We start from the raw sequence: 10,333 nt of genomic DNA, 5'->3' as shown, positions 1-10,333 counted from the left end.
TTCTAACCATTCTTGCTGTCGAACATCATAACCGGGCTCCAAATTCTTCATGTGTGATGTAACAGCCCGGATTCCCAGGTATTATTTATTTATTTATTTTGGTAATTTGTGAGGAGACTCAGCGAGTTGGAGCCTAGACTCGCCGAGTATGATCGCGGATTTGGACGCGTCCGGACTCGGCGAGTCCAAGAGTGGACTCGGCAAGTCGACGCTGTTTAAAGAAACCCTAATTTCTCGGGTTTGAGGCATATTTAAAGGGCCTTATGGCCGTCATTTGCACTCATCAGTCCCCAGAGTGAAACCCTAGAGCAATTGAGTGATTCAAGTGAGGGAAGGAGTCATTATTGATCTTGGAGTTGTTGTCTAGCAAGGAAAGAGGAGATCTAGCCAAGAAGAAGCAAGAGAGGGGTGGATTCTTGAAGATTTGAGGTCCATAACATCACATCTGAGGTACAATCCCAAATCATTCTCTGTTATTGTGATGTTCATGTAGATTTAGGGCTTTTGAACCCATTTGTGGCTAGATCTAGTGTCCTCATGGTCCCTTAGCAAGTTAAGGTCCTGGATCTGGACCCATAGAGGTCCAGAGCACCTCATTGCCAAAGCTTTATATGCATCCATGGAGGTCTTGGCTTGGGATCAATGTATTTGAGGCTAAAACACCATTCATGAGCTATTCAATGCTTGATGAGCATCAAGACTTGGACTTTACGTGGTCAATAAGCTTAAGGAGACTAGATCTATGAGTTAGTGAAGCGGATCTGACCTCAGAAGGTCGTTTGGGGTTGTGCATGGAATGCACTCGCCGAGTCCATTCCCCAGACTCGGCGAGTTGGTGCGGGTTGTTCAACGATTACGAACCAGGGGTTGAGTAACCGAGTCGGGTGAGTGACTTGGTGAGTCGGAAGAGATTCAGAGGGATCGGGTTCCCGTAGGAACTCGGCGAGTCCACGCCAGACTCGGCGAGTCGGGTTGACCGTTGACCGTTGACCAGTGTTGACTGGTTTGACTTCGTGGTATTAGTCAGCCAGAGTCAAGTTGTATTAAGTAGAAATACACTTGTGTTGTAGGAGGACGATAGCTCGGGAGATCGAGCACTAGTGGTTAAGAGATTTACGAGTTACCGAGACACGCGAGGTGAGTCTTCTCACTATATGTTACCTTGAGTGGTATTCTGGTTTGGCCAGAGGGTCTTATGTGCTATTTATGTGATTGTATGCTATGTGTTATTTGTATGCTGTATGACTATATGGACCGGACCGGAGGGTCCAACGATTCAGAACGGGCCAGAGGGCCCAATGAGCTATGACTGGACCAGAGGGTCCGACGAGCTGCAGGACTGGAGGGTCCCGCTAAGACATCTTGACCAGAGGGTCGGGTTTAGCCTCGAGTGGCGTATTTGTGGTATGTGGTATTTTGGGGAACTCACTAAGCATTATGCTTACAGTTGTTGTGTTTGATGTCTCAGGTACCAGCAAGGACCGTGGGAAGGCGGCGGCTTGACCCGTACACACTCACACCGATGGAGTTCACATTTGAGAGATCTTGGGAATTTGTTTTGAAAACACTGTTGTTTCGGATTTGAAATTATGATATGATATACATTTGGAGGTTTTAAAAATTAAAAATTTAATTGGAATTTTACGTTGTTACAAGTTGGTATCAGAGCCTTGGTTTGAGGGATTCAGATGCACCTTCGGGCATATTTGAACTCAAACCGAGGATTTGAGAAATTTTACAACCAAAACTGCAAATTTTATATAAAGAAAAAGAAGTTTTGGAAACGAGCAGAGTGGATGGTGTGTACGGTCAGCCAGTGCCCGAACGGTGAATCCCCAAAATACCCTTACATTATATGTTATGAGTTATGAGATATTATTTTATGCATGATAGAGAGGCTAGGTATTCCTATAAGGAATAGAGTGGCCTGATTGTGATGCCTTAGCCTAAGAGATTACTGCTGCTATGAGATACTTTGAGAGTGAGTAGGTAGCAGTGAGGAGCTCATGTTAGGTCTACTGAGGGTAGCCAATGCATAGCGAGAGTAGAGTATTTACGACTTGGGATCCCAGGAGAAGGACTTGGATTGTATATTGATTCGATGTGGACAATAGTATTGGGCCCGTACTATTGAAAGCACCGGATTGGTGCGCAGTCCAAGTAAGAATCCTTGGGGGTACCAGGAGTGAGGATGTTTGAGTTATCGAGTGTGAGAATACTCGAGAGTATCCCTGATATTTCTTATGTTGTGTTTCAGAGGTTGATCATGGTCGGGACACGCCATAACCCCGAGAGCAGTGGGGTGAGCAACGAGGAGATCCGTCGGATCATCCATGAGGAGGTGGCTGCTGCCATCAGAGCCGAGATTCCGGAGATGTTTGGGTCTATTAAGACCACACTGATCGAGACGTTTGACGAGCATTATGCTGCCTTGACTGATGCTGCTGTTGCTGCAGCCACAGCAGCTGTTGCTGCTGCAAGATCCCAGGGTGGTGATTCGCTGCTGTACCGAGAGTTCAGCAACACGAAACCACTAGAGTTCGATGGTACGCAGGACCCGATCGCCGCTATGAGGTGGATCTCAGACATGGAGGGGTGTTTCTATACGTGCTCGTGTCCGGAGCACTTGAGGGTGCGATTCGCACTCAACCAGCTTCGCTTGGGGGCGAAGGACTGGTGGAAATTCGTGACCGCGAGCTATTCTACAGCTGAGCTGACTGCAGTGACCTGGGAGAGGTTTACTGCGATGTTTCGTGACGAGTATGTTCCCCAGGTGGAGAGGGAACGTTTAGCTCAGGAGTTTCTGACCCTCAAGCAGGGGACAGAGTCGGTGATAGTGATTACGAGGATGTTTCATGAGCGGGCGCTGTTTTGCCCGGAGTTGGTGTCCACTGATCAGGCTCGCATGAGCCGTTATCTGAGTATTTTGAGGAGGGACATCCGCGAGTTCGTGGCGAACTCGACTTATCGGACATTTGTCGAGCTCCAGGCAAATGCCAGGAAGAGGGAGATCGAGCTTGAGACACAGGCGAGGGAGGAGACTGAGTTGCAGAGGGGTGATCGAGGACCGGCACAGTCGCAGCCGGCCGCCAAGCGGGCAAAGCCCGCTGATTCGAGGACGGGCAGTTCGAGGGGCCGCACTTGTGGGAAGTGCGGCAAGAGCCATGATGGGTCGTGCAAGACTGGGGTATGCTACAAATGCGGGAAGGAAGGACATTTTGCGAGGGACTGTCCGAAGGGGTTCTCGGTTTGCTTCCATTGCAACCAGACTGGCCATCGGAAGGCCGAGTGCCCCCAGCTTCAGAGGTCAGCATAGGGATCTGCACCTGCGGTTCGAGCTGCTGAGACCCGGCCAGTGAAGGCCGAAGCACCAAAGGCTAGGGGAGAGCCTTCCAGCTGACTGCGGAGGAGGTCCGCGCAGCACCTGACGTCGTGGCGGGTATGTAATCTTTATCTATTTTATGTTGAGTTTATGCTATTGTAATTGCTATATGTTATGCGTTGGTACTTTTCTTGTGAGTTCTGTACCTGCATTGGTTTTATTCGACTCGGGTGCGAGTCGGTCTTTCATATCTTTGGCTTTTAGTCGGCACATTAGTATCCCGAGGGAGGCATTGAGTCGACCTCTGCGGGTTTCCATAGCAAATGAGCGTGAGGTATGTGCTACCGAGGTGATACGTGGATGCATGCTGGAGATCTTCGGGGTGGAATTCCCGATTGATTTGATTATGATCGCTATGGGGGATGTTTGTGTCATAGTAGGAATGGATTGGTTGAGCCGTTTTGGGGCTGTCATAGATTGCGAGCGTCAATTGGTGATGATCCGAGATCCTAGTGGGGGAGCGCTGACGGTTTACGGCGAGGGGACTCGTGGTGGTTCGGTTTTCTGTTCGGCCGCTAGAGCGAGGCGGAGTTTGCAGCAGGGCTGCAAGGGGTTCGTAGCCTATGTGACAGATGTGCGAGAGGCCGCTGGGAGGCCAAGTTCAGTGGATGAGGTGCCGATAGTGCGTGAGTTCCCGGACGTGTTTCCCGAGGAGTTGCCGGGTGTGCCTCCCGAGAGGCAGGTGGAGTTTCGTATCGATTTGGTTCCCGGGGCTGCGCCTATCTCCAAGGCGCTGTATCGGCTAGCACCGCCAGAGATGCAGGAGTTATCCTCACAGCTGCAAGAGCTGTTGGGGAAAGGGTTCATCCGTCCCAGTAGCTCTCCCTGGGGAGCGCCGATCCTTTTTGTCAAGAAAAAGGATGGTTCACACCGGATGTGCATTGATTACCGGGAGTTGAACAAGTTGACGGTCAAGAACCGTTATCCGTTACCGAGGATCGACGATCTATTCGATCAGTTGCAGGGGGCGTCTTGGTTCTCCAAGATTGACTTGAGATCGGGATATCACCAGATGAGAGTTCGGGATGAGGATATCCAGAAGACGCCGTTTAGGACTCGTTACGGGCATTACGAGTTCGTGGTGATGCCATTCGGGCTCACCAATGCACCAGCGGCGTTCATGGATCTCATGAACAGGGTGTGTAGGCCGATGTTGGATCGTTCGGTGATTGTTTTCATTGATGACATCCTGGTGTATTCTAGGACCAGAGAGCAGCATGCGGAACATTTGAGGGAGCTCCTCGGAATTCTGAGATCGGAGAGGCTCTTTGCCAAATTCTTCAAGTGCGATTTTTGGTTGCGGGAAGTCCAGTTTTTAGGGCATCTCGTTAACCAGAAAGGGATATTGGTTGACCCAGCCAAGATTGAGGCTGTGATAAGTTGGGAGGTGCCGAGGTCACCTACGGAGATCAGGAGCTTCTTGGGGCTGGCAGGCTACTATAGGAGATTTATCAGAGATTTCTCCAAGATCGCCGTGCCACTTACCAAGTTGACCCGGAAGGGTGTTACTTTCTCATGGGGTCCGGAGCAGCAAACCTCGTTTGAGACCCTTCGTCAGAGATTGTGCGAAGCTCCTGTACTCGCACTACCGGAAGGGATGGAGGATTTCGTGGTGTATTATGATGCTTCGATATTGGGGATGGGAGCGGTGTTGATGCAGAGAGGGCATGTGATCGCGTATGCATCAAGGCAGTTGAAGCCTCATGAGACGAAATATCCCACCCACGATTTGGCGTTGGGGGCTGTAGTGTTTGCCCTCAAGATCTGGCGTCACTATCTGTATGGGGTTCGGTGTACGATATACACTGACTACAAGAGTTTAAAGTACTTGATGGATCAGCCAAACCTGCATATGCGCTAGAGGAGATGGTTGGATGTGGTGAAGGATTATGATTGTGAGATCCTGTACCACCCGGGCAAGGCTAATGTCGTAGCCGACGCTCTGAGCCGTAGGTCGGAGAGCGCCTCGATACGAGACATTTGTATGAGGTTGACGGTGATGACTCCGGTATTGGACACCATCCGAGGGGCCCAGGCTGAGGCTGCGAGACCAGAGAACCGAAAGCGAGAGCGGATCGTTGGGCAGGTGTCGAAGTTCGTTACCGATAGTCGGGGGCTTATGACGTTTCAGGGTCGGATTTGGGTACCATTTGTGGGCGGGACGCGTACCATTTTGATGGAGGAGGCGCATCGATCGAAGTTCTCGATCCATCCCGGGGCTACCAAGATGTATTTGGACCTAAAGAAGGAGTATTGGTGGCCCTGTATGAAGAGGGATGTTGCTTGGTTCGTCGAGAGGTGCCTAACTTGTCGCCAAGTTAAGGACGAGCACCAGCGTCCGCATGGTAAGCTGCAGCCGTTGGAGATTCCCGAGTGGAAGTGGGAACAGATTACCATGGATTTTATCACCAAATTGCCAAGGACTGCGAGAGGAGTCGATGCAATTTGGGTGATTGTGGACAGGTTGACGAAGAGCGCTCATTTTCTTGCTATCAGTGAGAGCTCTTCTGCTGAGAGGTTGGCCGAGTTGTATGTGAGGGAGGTGGTATCGCGGCATGGGGTTCCCTTGTCGATCGTTTCAGATCGAGACGTGCGATTTACTTCCAAATTTTGGAAGAAGTTCCACGAGGAGTTAGGTACGACGCTTCGTTTCAGTACCGCATACCACCAGCAGACGGACGGACAGAGCGAGCGGACGATTCAGGCGCTTGAGGATATGCTCCGAGCATGTGTTTTGGATTTTGGAGGGAGTTGGGACACCTATCTACCCTTGGCAGAGTTTTCTTACAACAACAACCATCATTCGAGCATCGGTATGCCACCTTTTGAGCTGTTGTATGGGAGGAGATGTCGTACCCCTATTTGCTGGGGTGAGGTAGGGCAACGCGTGATGGGTAGTACGGAGATAGTGCTTCGGACGACAGAGCAGATCCAGCAGGTCAGACAGAGGTTGTTGACCGCTCAGAGTCGCCAGAAGAGTTATGCAGATAGACGTCGAACCGAGCTCGAGTTCCAGGTCGGTGATTATGTTCTCCTGAAGGTATCTCCTTGGAAAGGAGTGATCCGATTCAGGAAGAGGGGGAAGCTAGGACCCCGGTATATTGGACCGTTTCGGGTGATCGCGAGGGTGGGCAGGGTAGCATATCGCTTGGAGCCACCCGCGGAGTTGGAGCTGATTCATAATACCTTCCATGTGTCTCAGTTGAGGAAGTGTATAGCCGACGAGTCGGCGGTAGTGCCGTTAGAGGACATTCAGGTGGATGCGAGCCTGAACTACGCGGAGAGACCAGTTGCGATAGTGGATCGAAAGATCAAGGTTCTGCGGAACAAGGAGGTTCCCTTGGTTTTGGTTTAGTGGCAACATCGGAAGGGGTCCGAGATGACTTGGGAACTGGAGCGTGAGATGCGTGAGCAGCATCTGGAGTTATTTGCAGAGCGAGACTTCGAGGGCGAAGTCTAGTTCTAGTGGGGGAGAATTGTAACAGCCCGGATTCCCAGGTATTATTTATTTATTTATTTTGGTAATTTGTGAGGAGACTCGGCGAGTTGGAGCCTAGACTTGCCGAGTATGATCGCGGATTTGGACGCATCCGGACTCGGCGAGTCCAAGAGTGGACTCGGCAAGTCCACGCTGTTTAATGAAACCCTAATTTCTCATGTTTGAGGCATATTTAAAGGGCCTTATGGCCGTCATTTGCACTCATCAGTCCCCAGAGTGAAACCCTAGAGCAATTGAGTGATTCAAGTGAGGGAAGGAGCCATTATTGATCTTGGAGTTGTTGTCTAGCAAGGAAAGAGGAGATCTAGCCAAGAAGAAGCAAGAGAGGGGTGGATTCTTGAAGATTTGAGGTCCATAACATCACATCTGAGGTACAATCCCGAATCATTCTCTGTTATTGTGATGTTCATGTAGATTTAGGGCTTTTGAACCCATTTGTGGCTAGATCTAGTGTCCTCATGGTCCCTTAGCAAGTTAAGGTCCTGGATCTGGACCCATAGAGGTCCAGAGCACCTCATTGCCAAAGCTTTATATGCATCCATGGAGGTTTTGGCTTGGGATCAATGTATTTGAGGCTAAAACACCATTCATGAGCTATTCAATGCTTGATGAGCATCAAGACTTGGACTTTACGTGGTCAATAAGCTTAAGGAGACTAGATCTATGAGTTAGTGAAGCGGATCTGACCTCAGAAGGTCGTTTGGGGTTGTGCATGGAATGCACTCGCCGAGTCCATTCCCCAGACTCGGCGAGTTGGTGCGGGTTGTTCAACGATTACGAACCAGGGGTTGAGTAACCGAGTCGGGTGAGTGACTTGGTGAGTCGGAAGAGATTCAGAGGGATCGGGTTCCCGTAGGAACTCGGCGAGTCCACGCCAGACTCGGCGAGTCGGGTTGACCGTTGACCGTTGACCAGTGTTGACTGGTTTGACTTCGTGGTATTAGTCAGCCAGAGTCAAGTTGTATTAAGTAGAAATACACTTGTGTTGTAGGAGGACGATAGCTCGGGAGATTGAGCACTAGTGGTTAAGAGATTTACGAGTTACCGAGACACGCGAGGTGAGTCTTCTCACTATATGTTACCTTGAGTGGTATTCTGGTTTGGCCAGAGGGTCTTATGTGCTATTTATGTGATTGTATGCTATGTGTTATTTGTATGCTGTATGACTATATGGACCGGACCGGAGGGTCCAACGATTCAGAACGGGCCAGAGGGCCCAATGAGCTATGACTGGACCAGAGGGTCCGACGAGCTGCGGGACTGGAGGGTCCCGCTAAGACATCTTGACCAGAGGGTCGGGTTTAGCCTCGAGTGGCGTATTTGTGGTATGTGGTATTTTGGGGAACTCACTAAGCATTATGCTTACAGTTGTTGTGTTTGATGTCTCAGGTACCAGCGAGGACCGTGGGAAGGCGGCGGCTTGACCCGTACACACTCACACCGATGGAGTTCACATTTGAGAGATCTTGGGAATTTGTTTTGAAAACATTGTTGTTTCGGATTTGAAATTATGATATGATATACATTTGGTGGTTTTAAAAATTAAAAATTTAATTGGAATTTTACGTTGTTACATGTGAATCTAAATATTAGCCGAAGTGGTGGTCGAGGTGGTGGCCGAAACCACCGTGGATGCAGCAGAGGAGGACATTTCAACAGGGGTCATAGGACATCATCGGGTACACCATCGACACACTTTCAGTTTAGTGGGTGGGGTGGCTTCATGCCTTGGCAGTCGTGGCAGCCTCCTCATAATTCTATTTCATGTAATAAAAGGGACTCTCCCTTTATTGTGTTATGTGTGTCAACTTGGCAAACATGTGTGTTTATCTTTTAAGTTGTCTAAAACCAATGCGTTATTTCCGTTTCAAATTATTCATTCCGAGGTATGGACTTCTCTTATTCAAAGTCATAGTGGAATCAATTATTATGTTATTTTTCTTGATCAATTTACTCATTTTGTGTGGGTGTACCCTCTTAGAAATAAATCTGAAGTGCTCTCTAAATTCCTTCATTTTCGTGCCTACACTGAAAACCAATTTCTTGCTAAAATTCAAACTTTTCAATGTGACAATGGCGAAGAATATGAAAAATCTAATTTTCATCAACTATAATTCACTCATGGAATCCACATGCATTTATCGTGTCCATATACCTGTCAACAAAATGGAAAATCTGAACGCATGCTTTGTACGCTTAATAATATCATACGTACTCTTTTATTTTATGCTTATCTTCCATCCACTTATTTGGTGGAAGTTCTCCACGTGGCTACTCACCTCTTGAATATTATTCCATGTACAACTCTCAAAAACAACACTCCATACCATAAACAAGTCTAAAAACATCTTTCATATACTTATCTTCATGTCTTTTTTTGCCTGTGTTATCCACATATCAGCAAAACCAAAAAACTTCAACATCACTCAGTTCCTTTCTTCTTCCTTGGTTACTTCCATTGCCTCAATCTCCACACTAAACAAATCATCGATTCTCGACGCGTCACATTTAATGAGATTGTCTTCCCATTCAGATCCATGACTCCGAACAAGTGTCTTAATTATGATTTCCTTAATATTGAAGACTTTAGAAACTGTTATAATGACTCAAATACTCCTTCTCACCATTGATTCAAATACTCCTTCTCACCCTATTCAGAACTCTCCTCAAGCAAACCTTCCTGGCGAGCAAAATACAATCCTCACTCATCGCTCTACCACTACAACCGACTCTATATTACATGATACCTCTCCTAGTAGTGTGTTTACTCCCACTCCAACTCACGTTCCTCCTTCCACTAGTGAATCTATTCCATCCTCGGCTCCCCTTCGCTCACACCCCTTGGTCACTCGTGCTCAAAACGATATTCATGAGCCCATCCAAAAACTTAATCTTCATACTAACACCCGCATTTCATCTTTATCACATCTTTCGTGTAACTACCTTGAAGGTTTCCGTCATCTAAATTGGCTAAATGAAATGAAAGATGAATATGATGAACTTATCTCTAATGGGACTTGGGTGCTTGTACCTCAGCCTCATAACACTAATGTGGTTACATGTATATGGTTGTTGAAGAAGAAATTTAATGCAGATGGATCCTAAGCTCGATACAAGGCTCGATTAGTAGCTAACGAGCACAACCAGTGACCATGTGTAGACTGTGACGAGACTTTTAGCCTCGTTGTTATACTGGACACCATTCAGACCGTTCTTAGTCTATCTGTCTCCTATCAATGGCATGTTCATCTATTGGATGTGAAGAATGCATTTTCTTCACGGTCACCTTTAGGAGATTGTTTACATGTAACAACCACTGGGTTTCCGTAACCCATCTACACTAGATCATGTCTGCCTCCTTCATAGATATTTATATGGGCTCAAACAGGCGCCTCGTGCCTGGTATCACATATTTACTTAGTTTATCACCCGATTCTGTTTCACCAACAGCA

This window comes from Lactuca sativa, chromosome 9, assembly GCF_002870075.4.
Source record: "Lactuca sativa cultivar Salinas chromosome 9, Lsat_Salinas_v11, whole genome shotgun sequence".
In the NCBI taxonomy this organism is placed as follows: domain Eukaryota; kingdom Viridiplantae; phylum Streptophyta; class Magnoliopsida; order Asterales; family Asteraceae; genus Lactuca; species Lactuca sativa.
This window is presented reverse-complemented; position numbering follows the sequence as displayed.